This window comes from Ylistrum balloti, unplaced genomic scaffold, assembly GCF_031769215.1.
Source record: "Ylistrum balloti isolate Yb309-2 unplaced genomic scaffold, AGI_CSIRO_Ybal_v1 Utg370580, whole genome shotgun sequence".
In the NCBI taxonomy this organism is placed as follows: domain Eukaryota; kingdom Metazoa; phylum Mollusca; class Bivalvia; order Pectinida; family Pectinidae; genus Ylistrum; species Ylistrum balloti.
In genome coordinates, this window is record NW_026782361.1 from 1736593 (window position 1) to 1753486 (window position 16894).

At 34.3% G+C, this 16894-nt stretch overlaps 1 protein-coding gene across 3 annotated transcripts in view; it reads left to right on the forward strand.

Moving 5' to 3' along the window:
* Window positions 1–16894, forward strand: part of LOC132556589 (breast cancer anti-estrogen resistance protein 1-like) — a 65141-nt gene that overhangs the window by 37325 nt on the left and 10922 nt on the right. The gene's annotated exons all lie outside the window — the stretch shown is intronic.

Genomic DNA, 16894 nt, shown 5'->3' on the forward strand with positions numbered 1-16894 from the left:
AAGATGGTATATAAAACCACACTAAGACAGGCAGGTTAGTGGCTGTAATCACTTGATGTAAATCGTAATAAATATACCTGTCAGGTAACTAATCAGCAGGCTCAGGTATGGACTTCTAATTCCAGGTGCGGAGTAGATAGGCACACACCTGTGGGAAGACTCCCAATGTATACATTGACATTTGATATCATGTTTAACCCATCCTAACACACATTTTATAACTACTCCTTTATAATATGAACAGTTTCATGTTTCGTATTGATAATGATGCAAATGTTTTAGATCTAGGAAAACTCTAGGGCCAATAACACAATTCATATTGTTGAGGTTTCATAACGTAATCAGAAAGAAATCCGAGTATCTGGTCGTTGTTTTTAAGTATACATTTGCATAATTCATATCAAATTTATTCTAAGGAATTTTATATTCTTTAGAAATTTAGTTTAAGGCAACAGCTTGCAACCTACATCTAAGGAAATATACATCCTGTTTCAATAATGGCAGAAATGGATTATGGATAAGCACACATTATCCGTGAAAAATACACTTGAACATAATTTACTTTCATGCTGTGTTTACCCCATCTTTCAGAAATTCCTCTTTATGTTCCCAGTAGATAAAAGCACAGACTTTTGTAAAACTCAGGAAGAAAAACCATCACTTTCTCTTTCTATCAGTAACTCTACTTGATGTCTTTGTGACCCATGTCAGTATCTGAAAGACATTAGGTTATCTATCAAACAGATTTGCTCTGTTAAAGCCTGTCTTTAAGGTTGATCCTGCATGCGTCCATGTCTTAATCGGAACTCCCAGACCTGTCAGAATATGACTCAGTTCATAATGCAGACTGCAGCTAATCAGATGATTAATTGACTTTCTTGCTGGATCATCAGGTAGTTATACTTTCAACTCACAGCTATTTGTAAGCAGGTTAAAGATAAATGTAATGAGGTTGGTGAGGTAGTAACACTTAGACATACATGCGACGTCTAGCTTCCACTAAGAGGAACGACAAGCTTCTGTGTGATTCAGATACAAAAGATGGCAAGTGTCTCACAGATGCAGATTAGATGACAAAGTACTCTACAGCCCACATTAACAAGAATCTGAAGTCAATACACGAGACTTCATCTTGACAAGTTACATGGTCATCAAACAAGATATCTTGTAAAGTCATAAAGAGTCTGAATGACATAGATTACAGAGATAGGAAACTTTAACTTTGAGGAACACAGGATGACAAAAGATTTTGTTCTGTGAGTTACAAAATAAAAAATAGAAACATGCAACCTACACTAATTATACATAACAAAAATGCAAGTGAAACATTTTATCAGTAAAGTTGTTCCATCACCGTAGTTTGCATATAAAACTAAGGTTAATTCAAAATTTTAAAATCTATTATCATTATAGCCATAAACTTGAATTGCTCCAACAGTTGAATGTCATTCATTGCGCCAATGTTTTAGATGATGTAGTGAGATGTTTTTAGGAAGTGAAAGGAGCAACAGCTGTTCTCGGGTCATCTAAGGACAGTTTCTGTATGTCATCTGTCCTTCAGAACTACCTCCAAACAGATGTCACACAGATAGTGTTTTATTCTGTCAGATCTTACCACAGATCACACGCTACCCTTCAGGCAAACCTATTAGCAAAATCAGAGCATAAAAATTTTGCCTCATTTTCATCACAGGGACATAAATCTGCCTCAATAATCCTGCCAGGTATAAGCACTTTAGGATGAAACAGGGTTTTTATTTTAGTTTTTATCATTGGTAAACCTTTTTTTTTTCATTTAAAAAAAAAAAGGGGCTGTTGGGTCACATATCGTTAGGCTATGTCATTACATTTGTGTTTTAGATAGATGACGAGACAGATTAAAGAGATGTTTGTATCCATTAATTGTTATATTGTTATATCACAATGTGATGCAATTAATACAACAGATGATGAATGTAAAAGTACATTCAAGACCATACAGTTCATATAACACAACTAGTAGAAGATTTAAGTGTGATGTTTTGACAACTACACAGACAAGTGACCAGTTTAAAGCATACTAGCATGGACGTACATAGTGTATGAGTTGGTAAGGAATCAACCAACTTATTAAGCTGTACTATAATCATGTAATAAGATTGTAAACAGATTATAGAAAGAAGTGCACAAGATGGTAATGTACTGTTGTGGATTCGGCTAGACTGTTTAACATTATTCGATTGACATTACCAGCCTGAAGAAAATGTTCAGAAAAATGTTATTCTTTCATATGTTTTGGTCACTATGGTCAGTTTTGTTTGGCTTCAGCATAGTGCTTTGAAACAAACATTTCTGTAAATGTAAATTTTAGTTGCAGAATATAAATTCTTTGCTGATTTCTCCCAGTGTTGGTTACATAATATGCCGGTTGTTTAGAGAGAAACGTCAGGATGTGATACCTGTCATTTAGAAAGTGAGTGATTTAGAGGGAATGTTATCTCATCTAGTAAAACTTGAGAGTATATTGAATTTTGTCCAGATTTTAAGAAAAGCAATAGGACAACGCCTTCATTGGATATCTAAACAGAGATAAGGGTCAAGTGTCGTGAGTGATATTTTTGCCAGTATACAGTGATATGACAGATGAGCCTTCCATTGTGAGGAGGTCTGGGCTGGCCTTTGTGATTGAGTGTTGGTCCATAATGGACCCAGTAATTTGAAGCCTTGAGGAAGAAATCCACAATACATATGTCACATTTTGACTGTCAGTAATATGTAGCCCACTGAGAGGTTTGATAATAATAATATACCCAGGTAGTTTGAGGGACAGAACATACTGCTTTGTGTCAACTTAGTGTAGATCAACTTGTTACTTTGTACCCAGGAATCTGTGGAGGACGGTACAAGTGTCGTGTTAGGATACTAGCCCAGGTGTATTTATTGGTCAAGATAGTTGCCTTATCCTAACCGCCAGTCAAATTGAAATTTAATGCTAGTTTGCCTTTGTGTACAATTTGTATGGTAATAAACTTATCAGTTTTGTGTGTTTTGTGAGAGATTTTGATTTAGTGGTGCTTGGATCTGATTAAGGCACATCATACATATTTGATATGATGGGGTTCAAAACTTTTCCCAATAAAATTAAACAAGCTGTGGTCGTTAAAAATAAAATTTGTCAGATTGGCTCGTGATGATTTATTCCAAGTCTTTATGGCAGTAGATTGTTAATTCAACACAGATAAAGTTCAACAACAAATCATGTTTTTTTGGCTTTAATTAAAACTATCAACTTGAAATTTATCAGTCTTGTACATCTGCAGAAAACTAAAATCTTTCCAGAATTTTATCTATACAGATAAAATGGTAATTGAAATCCTTAGATCTGGCACAAAACTGAAAAATAAACTTTTTGGCTACATAAATGCATTGGAATCAAAGAAATTCTAAGTTTTAAGTTTTTGTCTGTCTGGGTTTAAAATAGAATTTAGATAGATTTTTCACAAGTGCATTGGAATGTGGCAGTTGGTGTTATCTTTGGGGGACCTTCAGATTTAAGTGAGCTGGAAATCTTTTGCTTATCCACCCAACTGTCTAGAGATAGCCATTTAATAATTCCCTCAAAATTGTTTGGATTTTAAATGTAAACACACTTTGCACCTGATTCTACACATACAATGTTCCTGATTCTACACTTACAATGTTCCTGATTCTACACTTACAACGTTCCTGATTCTACACTTAAAACGTTCCTGATTCTACACATACAATGTTCCTGATTCTACACATACAATGTTCCTGATTCTACACTTAAAACGTTCCTGATTCTACACATACAATGTTCCTGATTCTACACTTACAATGTTCCTGATTCTACACTTACAATGTTCCTGATTCTACACTTACAATGTTCCTGATTCTACACATACAATGTTCCTGATTCTACACTTACAATGTTCCTGATTCTACACTTACAATGTTCCTGATTCTACACTTACAATGTTCCTGATTCTACATTTACAACACTCCTGATTCTACACATACAATGTTCCTGATTCTACACTTACAATGTTCCTGATTCTACACTTACAACGTTTCTGATTCTACACATACAATGTTCCTGATTCTACACTTACAATGTTCCTGATTCTACACTTACAACGTTTCTGATTCTACACTTACAACGTTCCTGATTCTATACTGACAACTCCCTGACTTGTAAAAATATGCTTGTCTGCATTGAAGACAGGAGTATATTGTTTTTATTTCACAAATCATGCAAAGTTGATTTTATCATGGGAGATAACCAGGTTATGTTGATGACATATTTCAAATCATGTTATTAAAAAAATGCTATAGTTTCTTCAAAGTTTCTTTGTTTTATTCTGTGTCTTCTTTTTATTTTTTACAAATTCATAATCCATCATCTGTTGTTTTGGATTGTCGGAAAGTAGGTAAATATGATTATAGGTCATACACCTGGTCAGGTAAATAAGGTGTTCGTACATCCCTGTCATAATCAGTTTTATGGGTCTAAGGTCATTATCCCTTGTCAGAAGTAATATAAGTAAGGTCAAGTAAGCACAGCTTTAAACAGGACACAGTTTGTATATGTTCTGCTGAAAGTGTTTTGTCTGTTAAAGGGGATCATACATTTTCTGATGTCTGAAGTCAACACCACAAGAATAAAATGTATGATCATTTCTACTTCCTGTTTTCATTGATGATTTTACTCCATATCTTATTATATGGTATTGCACAATGTCACTGTAACAGTATCTTAGATAAAGGGTATGATGTGATAACCCCAGTCTTATCAAGGTCAAAATTAGCCAGTCTTAAAAGGAAATCAATTTGTCAAATATGTCTTAGATGTTTTCTTCATGCCCCTTTCATTTAATTCAACACAAACTTTTTCATAAAATTGTGAATTTGTATAAATGAAATATGGAAACATTTTATATTTAGTTAGATACAGAACAAAATCTACATAACTACACTTAAGAAGATATAACATATAATCTGAGTGTGCCATGATCTTAAGTGTTCTGTGATACTAGACACTCCTACATATCTTATTATGGTAATTCTGAAATTAACAAAAGACATACACGACACACCTGGAACGATAGGCATTATACCTAATATTAATGTGTTCGACTTCACGATATGCTGTACAGCTGCCAAGCCCAAAAGTTTGAATGTATAACAAATTTAATTTATGCAGGTATGGGACATACCTAGATGTTGCTTTTTACATAAATTTTCAAAATTCCGTCTAGAATAATCTTGTAGCTGGTTTTTATGAAAATTGTCAATTTTGTTATCATGTTTGTTCATATATGTTTTCAGACTTGGTGTTTCAGTGAAAGAAACACATGTTTTATGGTAATGCTTGTTGGCATCTTGTGCTTGTTAGAGCCAAGCCAGTGTGAAATGTATTGCCGAATGTGTTTGGAGCTCCACTGTAGAGCCAAATTCTTTTCTGTGAGAAATGGCTCTGAGTTATGATCTGACATTGCTTTTTTGTGTTCAAAATATAGGAAAAACAGTGTCATGACTGCGATATAAAAGCCGTTAAATGTCAGGGATGATCGTGTGTTCAGATTTCCCACAGACTGAAGTCAAGGAAATATGATGTAACATGGCCAGACCTTGGTATCATTGTTCTGTGAACAGTGGTACAGTCAGTAATGGTCGTTTCCTGTCTATAGCAAAACTTTCACACATCACAATGAGTTCTCTTATTAATTCTTTTCAATGTATGGTAAAATTTATGAATCATCTTCGATGTGTTTACTTAGCGCCTTCTGCGTTATGATTATTATTGAAAACAAACTCTTCTGAAGGCAAGGACAGCTAAATAAGTGCTGTATTGTGTTAAGATTCAAACAGACTTCAAATAAGATTACATAGGGTTCAAAGGTCATTGAATATCATATTAAACGATAGCATTGACATAACATATGTATAAGACCAATGATTATTAGGTGAAGGCTTTTAAGACCAGGGGTCAAAGATATACAATAGATTTCTTTATCAGCTCAAGGTCAGGTTATTGTTGGAGTTGCTAGGTGAAGGTCATATTAAAGGGTCATTTATTGGTGGGAGCTATCTTTACAAAATAGTAAGGTATTTGTATAGCAGTAGTGTGTTGAGTGTTACTGATTGGGAGTCAGGTGACTGATATGATAATGGTTGTGTAGGAGATGCACCATGTACATATGGTATGCTGTATGTTGAGGCCTTGTACTACTCCCTTGTAATCATATTCACTGTCACAGTTTGTCAGGTAGTGATGTGGAGGTGGTTGTGATGTCACACATTGTCTGTATCACTATATTATACACACACCACTGACTTCTTTACAAACTTCTACCAAGGATGGCTACCCCAGGAGACTGTTTAGCATCAAACCAACCACAAGATTGATCCTCATATATATTTAATGGGGTTGATGTTTTACCAGCAATTTATGGAAACATTTTGAAGTTTAACGATCATTTCATAATCTGGTAATGTATGACTAAGGTCATTACACACCTCCATACACCTGTTGAACAACTGACAGCCAACATGTCTAGAGAGATCCTCCTAGATCCTTATCAGTTCTGCTAGATCAACCACACTCCCAAAGGCACCTCTTTATATACCCTAGCAAATCAAACTTTTTTTTTTTTTAAGTGAAGTAAGTTTCTGAATGAATGACTCTTCAGTCAAACAGATAAGCCCTTGAGTTCCAGCAGATAGATTTCATCTTGAATGACTATAAAACTGATCTTGACAGAAGTAGGGTTGGACTGTTATTGTTCACGTAACTATATTCATTGGAACATTAACTAATTTTCTCAAGATAAATATTGAAATCCTTGGAGAACTATTTTTTTGTCAGGTAACAGGTTTAATAGATATGGAAATTTATCTTTATCAATATTGCTGCAAAATAGCAATATAGCATCTGTGTTTATCAAATTAACTCACACTATATGTAAATAGACATTGTTTAAAAAGAACATTTTGGTAATTGCATTTCAAGTGTAGATCTTTTCCCCAGGGAATATGTGAAGAGAGATTAGACTTGACTCATCCATAGAGGGAAACTGGGTCAAAACAAAACGGGATACTGATACAGATAAATGATTAAAAAAAAAATCATTGATGAATTAGTTTTTATTGTAGGAAGCAAGATTGAAGTGTTATTGACGAACATAAAAAAAATAGGCTTCATGATATTTCATTGTTTGATTTCTTGGTTATTCAATTCAACTTCCTGTCAAATATTTTTTTATGACATTATGGTTGGTTAGCAACTGAGTCAATAATCGTGTGCAGTAAAACATGCACAGCTGTGTACCATCGTCAAGGCAATGTTGGGCCTCATGTTGTGTATTGGGCAACTGAGCAGGGGAGGACAAATCATCAGTCTAGTTATTGATTCCTTACAATTATTTTTTAAAAAATGAAGAAATAAAAAAAGGGCATAGAAATGATAAGGTAATTACTGGATGGATGCATGACTGAGAAAGATATGTAGGCTCTGTGGGGAAAAGATAGAGTAGATTTTTTGCATGCAGGAACAGAGTTAAGTTTTACAATCTTGTAACCTGTCAGATACGATTTAACTGTCAATATTATTGTTGAAACAACACTACGTCAGAATATGGTCCATATTTCACTTTTCCTAACACTCTTTATGATTGGTCGAATCTCTCTTGGGACAACTGATTGGTTTGGAATAATACATGGATACTGTACTCTGTTGCCTACGCAGTCTAGGTTTCATGCCATTTGGATTGATTTTGGAATTGAATTTTTGGCCTTGGAGGTAATTTGAGTAACGCTGGATATGTTCTGGTAGAACTTAATGGTGTGAAATCATCATATAACTTTGTAATCATTGGAAAGGTTTCGTCTCAGACATCTATATGACTCTGATAACAGCTACACGAAACCCTTTTGCTGATTTAGGTACTGCAGCATCCAACTTCAGATGACCTCCATATGCTGTATTGCTGTATAAAGTCACAGTTATAGACATTTTTATGGTATTGGTGCTGTCTGAAAAAAGTAAGGTACATAATTATCACTGCATTTCTTTGAAAATCATTATAAGGAAATTTCATTTCAGTAACTTTGAAGACAATAGATATTTTAACTTGTAATTGACAAATGTTTTTCTGCTTGCGATATATCAAATCAGATATGAGATTCTGTTTCAAATGCATATTTATGTTGTTGCTTAATTATCCTGAAGTGTTGAAAATTTTGAATGCTGTGGTTGTATACTAGACCCGTTGGTATTGGGTTCCTCCAGGGTTCACCTGGTAAGTCTCTCTGGCTAAAGAACAGGTTTTTCCCTCACCTCATGCTGCCAGGTGTAAAAGTTGTTCATGCAATTTTTGCAATAGAGCTTTTTTGTCAATTTTTTTTTGTCTCTGGCTTTAAGTATAGGTTCCAGCTTCCGGCAATCAGAGATGTTCTTCTCTGCATAATTCACCTGTACTTTAACAAGTATGGTCTTTGATCTCTACCTGGTATAATCAAGCCGTATAGGTTACAAGTTACTAAGGACTTTTGATGTTTGGCACGTTACCAGGTAAGCCCTTTGGCACAGGTGTATCTCGCTGTATGATACAGTGCTGGACAAGATGTCAGACACAAACCATTATTTTATCTTGACCTCTATATCAGGGATAATGACCTCTAGCCAGGGGGATATGATATTTTTATGTAATTTATGTATTGTTCTTTTTAATTTGGGGAAAGCTGAATATAAGGCATCATTTTCTTGTCTGAAGTGTAATGGGAGGTAAATTTGCAAATGTTGGTATGCATTGGAGCAGACATGTCCTGCTGCATAGAAACTACTATAACTTTACCTGTTTAGCCCATTTGCCATCAGGATCAAAAAAGGTAGGCTGAAGTTTGATGTGGAAGTTAATTGAAATATAAGCTTTTAATTTATGTGTTTCAGGATACATTGAAATCTTGGTGAAAATAAACACTTTAATGTCAGAAGGAAAGAAAACCTGGACAAATGTTTCTCCAGTATTGCCCTTTGACAAATAAATAGCTCATTTTCTTGGTTTAGATGACACATTGTTTTATGACCTTTAAATGACGTTACAGAGGTGAAGGCTTCATACCAAACTTGGTATATAATTTATTTGTGAGAGGAGCTGCCAGACACTGCTTACTTTACATAGCAATATTATAAAGGTCACACACACAACATACAAACATATACAGCTCTATCATGTCAGGGGAAATGTGAAAAAAAGAAGAAAAATGGTTCCAACTAGATTTATACCTTTAACGAGGAGCTGGAGGAGGGGGTGATTATGCTGTAGACGGCACGTGACAGTGTTTTATTGTGTTGTACCTAAAGCTATGTCTGAATATTGGTACTCTTTAAACCTTTTACATTGAAAGAAATGCCACATGGTGTTCTGTATAAACAATTAGGCTACTTTAACAGATGGCTTCTGTAATATTCTGTCAGCTTCATTTTTTTTACAGGTTTACAATTAAAGGTGTCAGTACAAAAAATGTTCTCATTGGATTTTATCACATGACTTTAGTGTTATGTTAATTGTGTAATATTAAGGCAGAATGACAATGATTCTTTATAAAAATTTGTAGTGGCTGGTTGACATCGGTAACTTGATCATAAAATTCAAGGCCTTGGATCATATTCTAGAATCCTGCTTGTGTATTATTTAGCTGTTACCTGACTATGGTCCCCACCCCTTTTGTTGGCTATTCAGTGTGATAAAATCATTTATAAAACAATATATCCAGCTAGATTATAGTGAGGGTAGGTGTAAGGGAAGATCTGTATATCGTCACAATAATAAGACTGTTGTCTGTCCCTAAAATATCATGTCTGACTTTGTTCTGATAGACTGTAGTTAATGCTGTAAGAGGAGATTAGTCAGTTTGTCACAACATTTACACAGTTACATTTACCTGTCAGGTTTTGATGAAGTAGAAGACTATAACCCTTGTGGAACATGAGGTCTTATCTTCCATGTAAGGTCCAGCTCAGCATAATATAAATATTTCTTTGTTCAAATTTTGTCCACGTTTCAAAGGTCTTGAGTTTGAATCAAAATTTCATTGACATGTCAGCAAGAATATTTTATTTTGTTGGTCTTTTGTCTAAATGTATTGTAATCAGTGTAAAAAAGATCGTTTTGATGTACTGTTGTAATATTTCTGACACATTGTCATCCAGGATTGGTCACTATTTATCAATTATTATATTTACAGCCCTAAGACTACAGAAGATACTTTCCACAACTTAAAATAAAATGATACAGCACATTTCTTAAACTCTGATATATGAAGAAAGTATGACCCATGTATTAACATGCTTAACTTCCATTGAAGTCAAGGATTACCAGGTGTGACTTAATCACTGATGATTAAGGTGGAGATAACTCTTGAACTTTTGGTACCTTGTCAGAAATGGCAAAACAGATAACCTTGAACCCCATTTCAACAGGCTTCTCAACACTCATCTTGGTATCCTAAGTATAGTCTGTGTCAGTACTTTGTAGTCTCTACAGCTACAATACATGTAGAAGTACCTCTCCTTATCCACTCTATCTATCCCTACAGTGGTTGCTATAACCCTATCTTCAGGTGGTAGTGCTTGTTTTTTTCTCAGTACACATAATCCAGAACAGCCTTTCTGAACACATTCAGGCAAGCTAACATTTCTCCCAAATCTTGTTTTACCTCATTGTATTGTCATCATTCACCAATTCCTGACTTCTCTTTTCCATCACAATTAAAATGCATATACAGTACTTCTAAGTGACCACTATTTTGTCAGGTCACTGATTCAAATTAAGGCTAAGTATCAACTTGTCCTTTGATATATATCTTCATTGTTAAATATATGAAAATGAATTGTTCAATATAGCATGCTAGATGTTAATTTGGCTAGCCTTGATTCAATGTCAAGGTCAGGTTGAGTAAAAGATATTACCTGATCAAAATTACTCTTTCCTTAATATCCAACAGGGTTTGGAAATGTAATTTAGCTGTAATTGCACTTACTATTATTGCACTGTTTTTAATCTGATAAAAGCACATGTGTTATACCTAAGAACTGTGGACATTTATACTTGGAACTATTTTGACTTTGGCAAGTATCTATAGTATAGGCTTATTGTATACAGAGTTTATTTGAAGTGCCAGCAGTAAGTCTTTGGTCTTTACCAATAAAAGGATAAAGCTTGCCTAATATACCATCATTATCTGTTGGAACAGAAGAATCCCTTTTGAAGAACATGTGTTTGTGCACACTTCCTGTATCAGTGGTTCTAAATAACACTTTAATTGAGTTGTTAATTACACAAATGTGTTGTTCATGTATGAATGGTTAGACTATCTCTGTTCCTTGATACAGGCAGCCAGACTTCTGATTCCCATATATAAGCACTCTACAGATATTTATTGCATCTACAGATATTAGAATATTTTGATGTGTTTATTGGCATTGTGATTGGTTGACGGTACTAATCATTCTTTCATTTATCATAGGTCCATATAAATGTACATATGTAAGGTTTCATGTTAGTGTAAATATATTTGTTATATTGAATTAATAATAAAGCCTAAGGCTGAAAGATGTTGGCAACCAGTTGTAGAAAAAGGTAGAATATACTCTTTGGAAATCTGTTTTCAGGAGTTACTCCTTTCTTTAATTATTTATTTTTAAGATTGCGCTGTTTACCTTTAATTATCCTCCTGAAACCTAATAGATAAAGCACAAAACATATGTGAACTAATTATAAGCAGGACCTAAGCTCTTGGAGAATTCCTCTTACTGGAGATTTTTTCTCATTTTGTTTTAAAATGTTCAAGATGATCTAAACCTATAGCTAAAATCACTCACAAAAGCATGTATCCTGACTTAAATTCCAGTCTGTGGATTTTAACATGTCAGGGAATTCTGGCATGCAGGGTTTGGTACGTTTCAAAGAATTCTTGATACATTGTGGCCAATAGTGAAACACTGTAGCTTTGACTTTTATGTATAAATGGCACATGTAAATGAACACCAGCTCACAATCTGTACATCATCCATTGTTTTAGCTTAATGCAGGCTGATTTGTATATCATAGCATTCACCCATAAAGACTTTTAAAGGGGGAATGAGTGGAAATTGTCTTGGAAGCCATCAAAATGTTGTTTCTTTGAATATTAAGATAATTTTTGTGATTGATATTCGTTTTTACTGAACAAAGTTTTTAATGAGAATACACTAATAGATGCAGTGAAAAAGGAATAATTTACTGAAATTGTTATATTTAATTTTTTTGTTGCATTCAAAGTTTTATGATCCAGTATATTTTAAATTCTGATTAATTTTAATTGAAAAATTACAGAGTTAAAGAAAACTATTCACATGCTTTTCTTTATCTAAAAACTGGTTTGAATCACCTGGTGGCAACATTGTTCATTTTAGGTCATATTTCCGCTCCACTAAAACAGTTACTATAACCCGCTGTGGTAATGACCAGTAGGTGTGATTACTTCCAATAAAGTGTAAGGGCTGATGGGAGATTTATTGTCAGTTCTCCATCATCACGTACTAACTGGTCTACTTTTGTCCCGTTCTGTCACACAGATGGTATCAGATGGTCTTCATTGACGCACATTCTGACAGTTTGTTGTGTCCTCTTCCCACGTCATGTGACAGATTGTCTTATTTTTATGGCAAATGTAAATACTTTTTTTTAGTCCTGGATAGTACACAGATAGGTCTAAATTTCTCAAAGTTGACAGAACTTCTTTCAGTCTTTTTTTGGGGGGGAGAGGAAGGGAAAGAAAAAAAAGAAATTTAGAATATAATTTAGTAGATGTTGTTTATTCTTTCAATCAATATTACAGCAAAAGTAAAAAATCTTAATCATTGTAGCGTTCCTGATAGGTAAGAAAACAACACTCGGTGAAACAGGTCATCTTGTACCATCAAATTATAATACCATTTCCAAGTCCTGTTTTCTGTTAATTATGAATTTATTTCTAGGCGTAGAGACTACTCAATGCTTAGATTAGAAATTCAAGGAATCTTATTTTAAAGATACATCGTCCCAAATCATGAACTTAACTGCTTTTTGTAATGTATGTGTAAAACTCAATCATATTTTGAAAGTTTTGTATATAAAGAAAATATTGCTATTGTGAGATAAAGCTAATTGCACATGAGCAGATATTTTATGATGGCTTCCAGATTGACCAGGTTCATGAGATCAGAACCACTTCATTACAGTGATATATTACTATAATGCTAGATACATGAAGGAAAGCTGAAACAGTCAAAACAATGACATTTCCTATTACATCTGAAATTTGGACTAACCATTGGATAAAAAACATTTCTGAAATGATAAGTACAGTACAATAATGAGAGAATTATAGAAAAAAGATGATCTAGACCAATATCATCATTAAGAATATTAGAGTGACTGTGCTTACAGCAGATTGATTCTAGACTGAGCTGAAGTCTGTACTGTGTAGGTGGTGTATAGTAAACATTGGTGCCCTTTAGTTTCCTCTTCCATCCACCCTCTGACCTTCTTTTGTCTATATAAACGATGAACGATTACAGACCATCAAATATACACAAAACGTACTTTCACATAATTTTGCCATATTTCTATAACATCCGCTCCCTTACAAATATAAACCCCCTTCATCTATCACTAATCATGCTTCTGTCCAGTGTCTATTTGAAATAAAACCAGTTATATGACCTCCATACTGAGTAGAATACATTGCTAAGTAATTCAGACTAATTCAGGCTATCTATGATTCAGCTGGTTTTCTACTTCCTGTTTATAGTTTACTGTGTCCTCCTCATCATCATTGATACATCTTTCATCTGGACCTGCTGGACCAGATGTAGACTGACCACTTGAAAAGAGTTAATGAAATTCCTTTCTTTCATTATATCTATACTGTTAGATGTCCTGTCAGTTTAATGATGAGTAGAGCCAGATCAATTTATCTCATTAAAGGTGTTTAAGTCTGTTGAAATTCTGATAACTTAAAGTCTTCAACTCTACTCAAACTCTGTTGAGTCAGTGAGGTCTACTCAAACTCTGTTGACTCAATGTGGTCTATTCAAACTCTGTTGACTCAATGTGGTCTTTTTAAACTCTGTTGAGTCAGTGAGGTCTATTCAAACTCTGTTGACTCAATGTGGTCTATTCAAACTCTGTTGACTCAATGTGGTCTTTTTAAACTCTGTTGACGCAATGTGGTCTTTTCAAACTGTTGAGTCAGTGAGGTCTATTCAAATCTGTTGACTCAATGTGGTCTTTTTAAACTCTGTTGACGCAATGTGGTCTTTTCAAACTCTGTTGAGTCAGTGAGGTCTATTCAAACTCTGTTGACTCAATGTGGTCTTTTCAAACTCTGTTGAGTCAGTGAGGTCTATTCAAACTCTGTTGAGTCAGTGAGGTCTATTCAAACTCTGTTGACTCAATGAGGTCTTTTTAAACTCTGTTGACGCAATGAGGTCTTTTCAAACTGTTGAGTCAGTGAGGTCTATTCAAACTCTGTTGACTCAATGTGGTCTTTTTAAACTCTGTTGATGCAATGTGGTCTTTTCAAACTGTTGAGTCAGTGAGGTCTATTCAAATCTGTTGACTCAATGTGGTCTTTTTAAACTCTGTTGACGCAATGTGGTCTTTTCAAACTCTGTTGAGTCAGTGAGGTCTATTCAAACTCTGTTGAGTCAATGTGGTCTTTTCAAAACTCTGATGAGTCAATATGGTCTAATGCTAGTTGAATGGTAAAACATGGATGTTAACAGTTAAATAAACTTGGATGAGATGATTGGCTTATTAAAAGTAGGAGGACACAAGTCTGGTAATAATGATAAGAAAAAAACCATTTTTCCAAGTCTGAGGATCACAGGGTCTGTATGATGTGTAACACAAGTTTTATATAGACACTGTGATGTTATCACACAAATCCTCAGATCCAATCCTTGAGGGATTTATAGTCTTACAAGAATACTGGACCACCAGCTTATCTTAAGTCTATATTTAACATCACATAATGACAACACCAAACTCAAACGACTTTTAATCACTTCTATTTGTTTTTCATTACTAGATTTTTTCTCTATCAAACCTCCATCTGCATATTATAGATCTAAGGGATGAGTTGGGATAAAGACAAAATTATTACAGAAATAATGTTTCGTTTGAAGTCAAACTTTACGCCTCTTGGATCTGTATTTTACATCAGATGGAAATGCTCAAAAATAAATACAGTGCAGGATTTGTATAATTAGGTAGGTGTATTTCTGTGATATATATACCTGCTGTTGGAATAAAAACAGTCTAATGTCAGGTACACTCTGAGATTCACCACAAAATTCTAGGGAATGTTTCCAACATTAGTACTATAGATAAAGTCAATGTCTGTGACTAACATCACCCAGGGATACAGCCAATCAGATAACAGCTTACTCAATCTGTTTTACAAACAACCAATCAGATAATCATTTTCTGGTCAGACAAGAAGGATGGGAGCTGAGTTGCTGCCCCTTACAGGGATCTCTGTTGGAAACTTCCTGTAGGCCAGATACAGGTGTACATAACTATTGGGTTATAGATGTCTATATTTCTTGTTTATCTGTTAGGAACATGACATCTAAACAGGATATGTATATATATTTTTGTGGGTGTTTTATATGTTTTCTAGTCACCTATATTAGAACTTATCAGATAAGATTGAGATGATAAGGTATGACCAGTCTGCCTTGACTCATCAGGTCAGGTTCTCCTCCAGCACCATCTCATTATCTCTGCCATTCATTTGTACTGTTTCTCTCTTGAAAAAAAAGTACTGTATCTATTTTTGTGTGGTTTTGTAGAGGTTTATGGCTTTCCTGGTTCTTTACACATTTCATTCATTCCCTGCAAGAGTCTGATAGAACTGGCTTTATACTGATTCCATGGCGTGGTCAAAGTTACTCTGTTAAAGTTAGAACGTAATCATGTATACTGGTAAGAACTGCTGGTAAGTTTGCTGTTCCCACTGGTACCAGATGATAATTCTCCTCTAATGCTACCATGTAATAATAAACACAAAAATAAAAGACAGAAAATTGTGTGGCTACTAGTCTATTTTTGTGTTCACTTCCCTAAGTAAGATAAACAGAATTATAATATTAGTTGAAGATGATTTAAACAGGAATTTTTCAGAGAATTTATAGACTTTGCCAACAATAATGATGTGTTAATTGATAGCCCAGTGACTTATAGCATTGTTGAGAGGTAATTGTGGAGGATTACATGTTTGAAAAATACATACATTCAAAGATTTAATTTCCAGATAAGATAATAAACAAAACCTTTTGAAAAATTATCCCAGAGATTTGATATTGATATCTGGATCTAGAGATAATTAGGAACTGGATGTTAACACTATAAACACTTAATAACTACATCTTTGCCTTAATCCTAACCACTATCTTGAAGATACAAGAAAGGTTTATGAGTGCTAGATTTGTAGAATATCATAAAGTGATTGTTATTGGCATCAGATTGTATACTGAATGGCATTAGTATTAGGATATAAAAGGTTTAATTCACCATCAAGGTGCCCAGAAAGATGACAGATATAGCCTTAACTCTGATTATTTTGGTTAGAGTTTTATAGAGGATGGGAATACGTGTCAGCAACCTAGGCTACTGAGTCCCAGTGGAGGCTATATTTAGAATGGTAGAAATCATCAAATGTTGTGTGTTATTCATCACAGCTCAGAGGAATGATAACAAAAATTTGTGTTAGGTTGGTTAGATTGAGGTTTTTTTTTGTGGTTCTATCAGATGGAGTCAGATCTATCTAGTTTATTTAAGCATTGACTCTTGCTTGTGTCAAT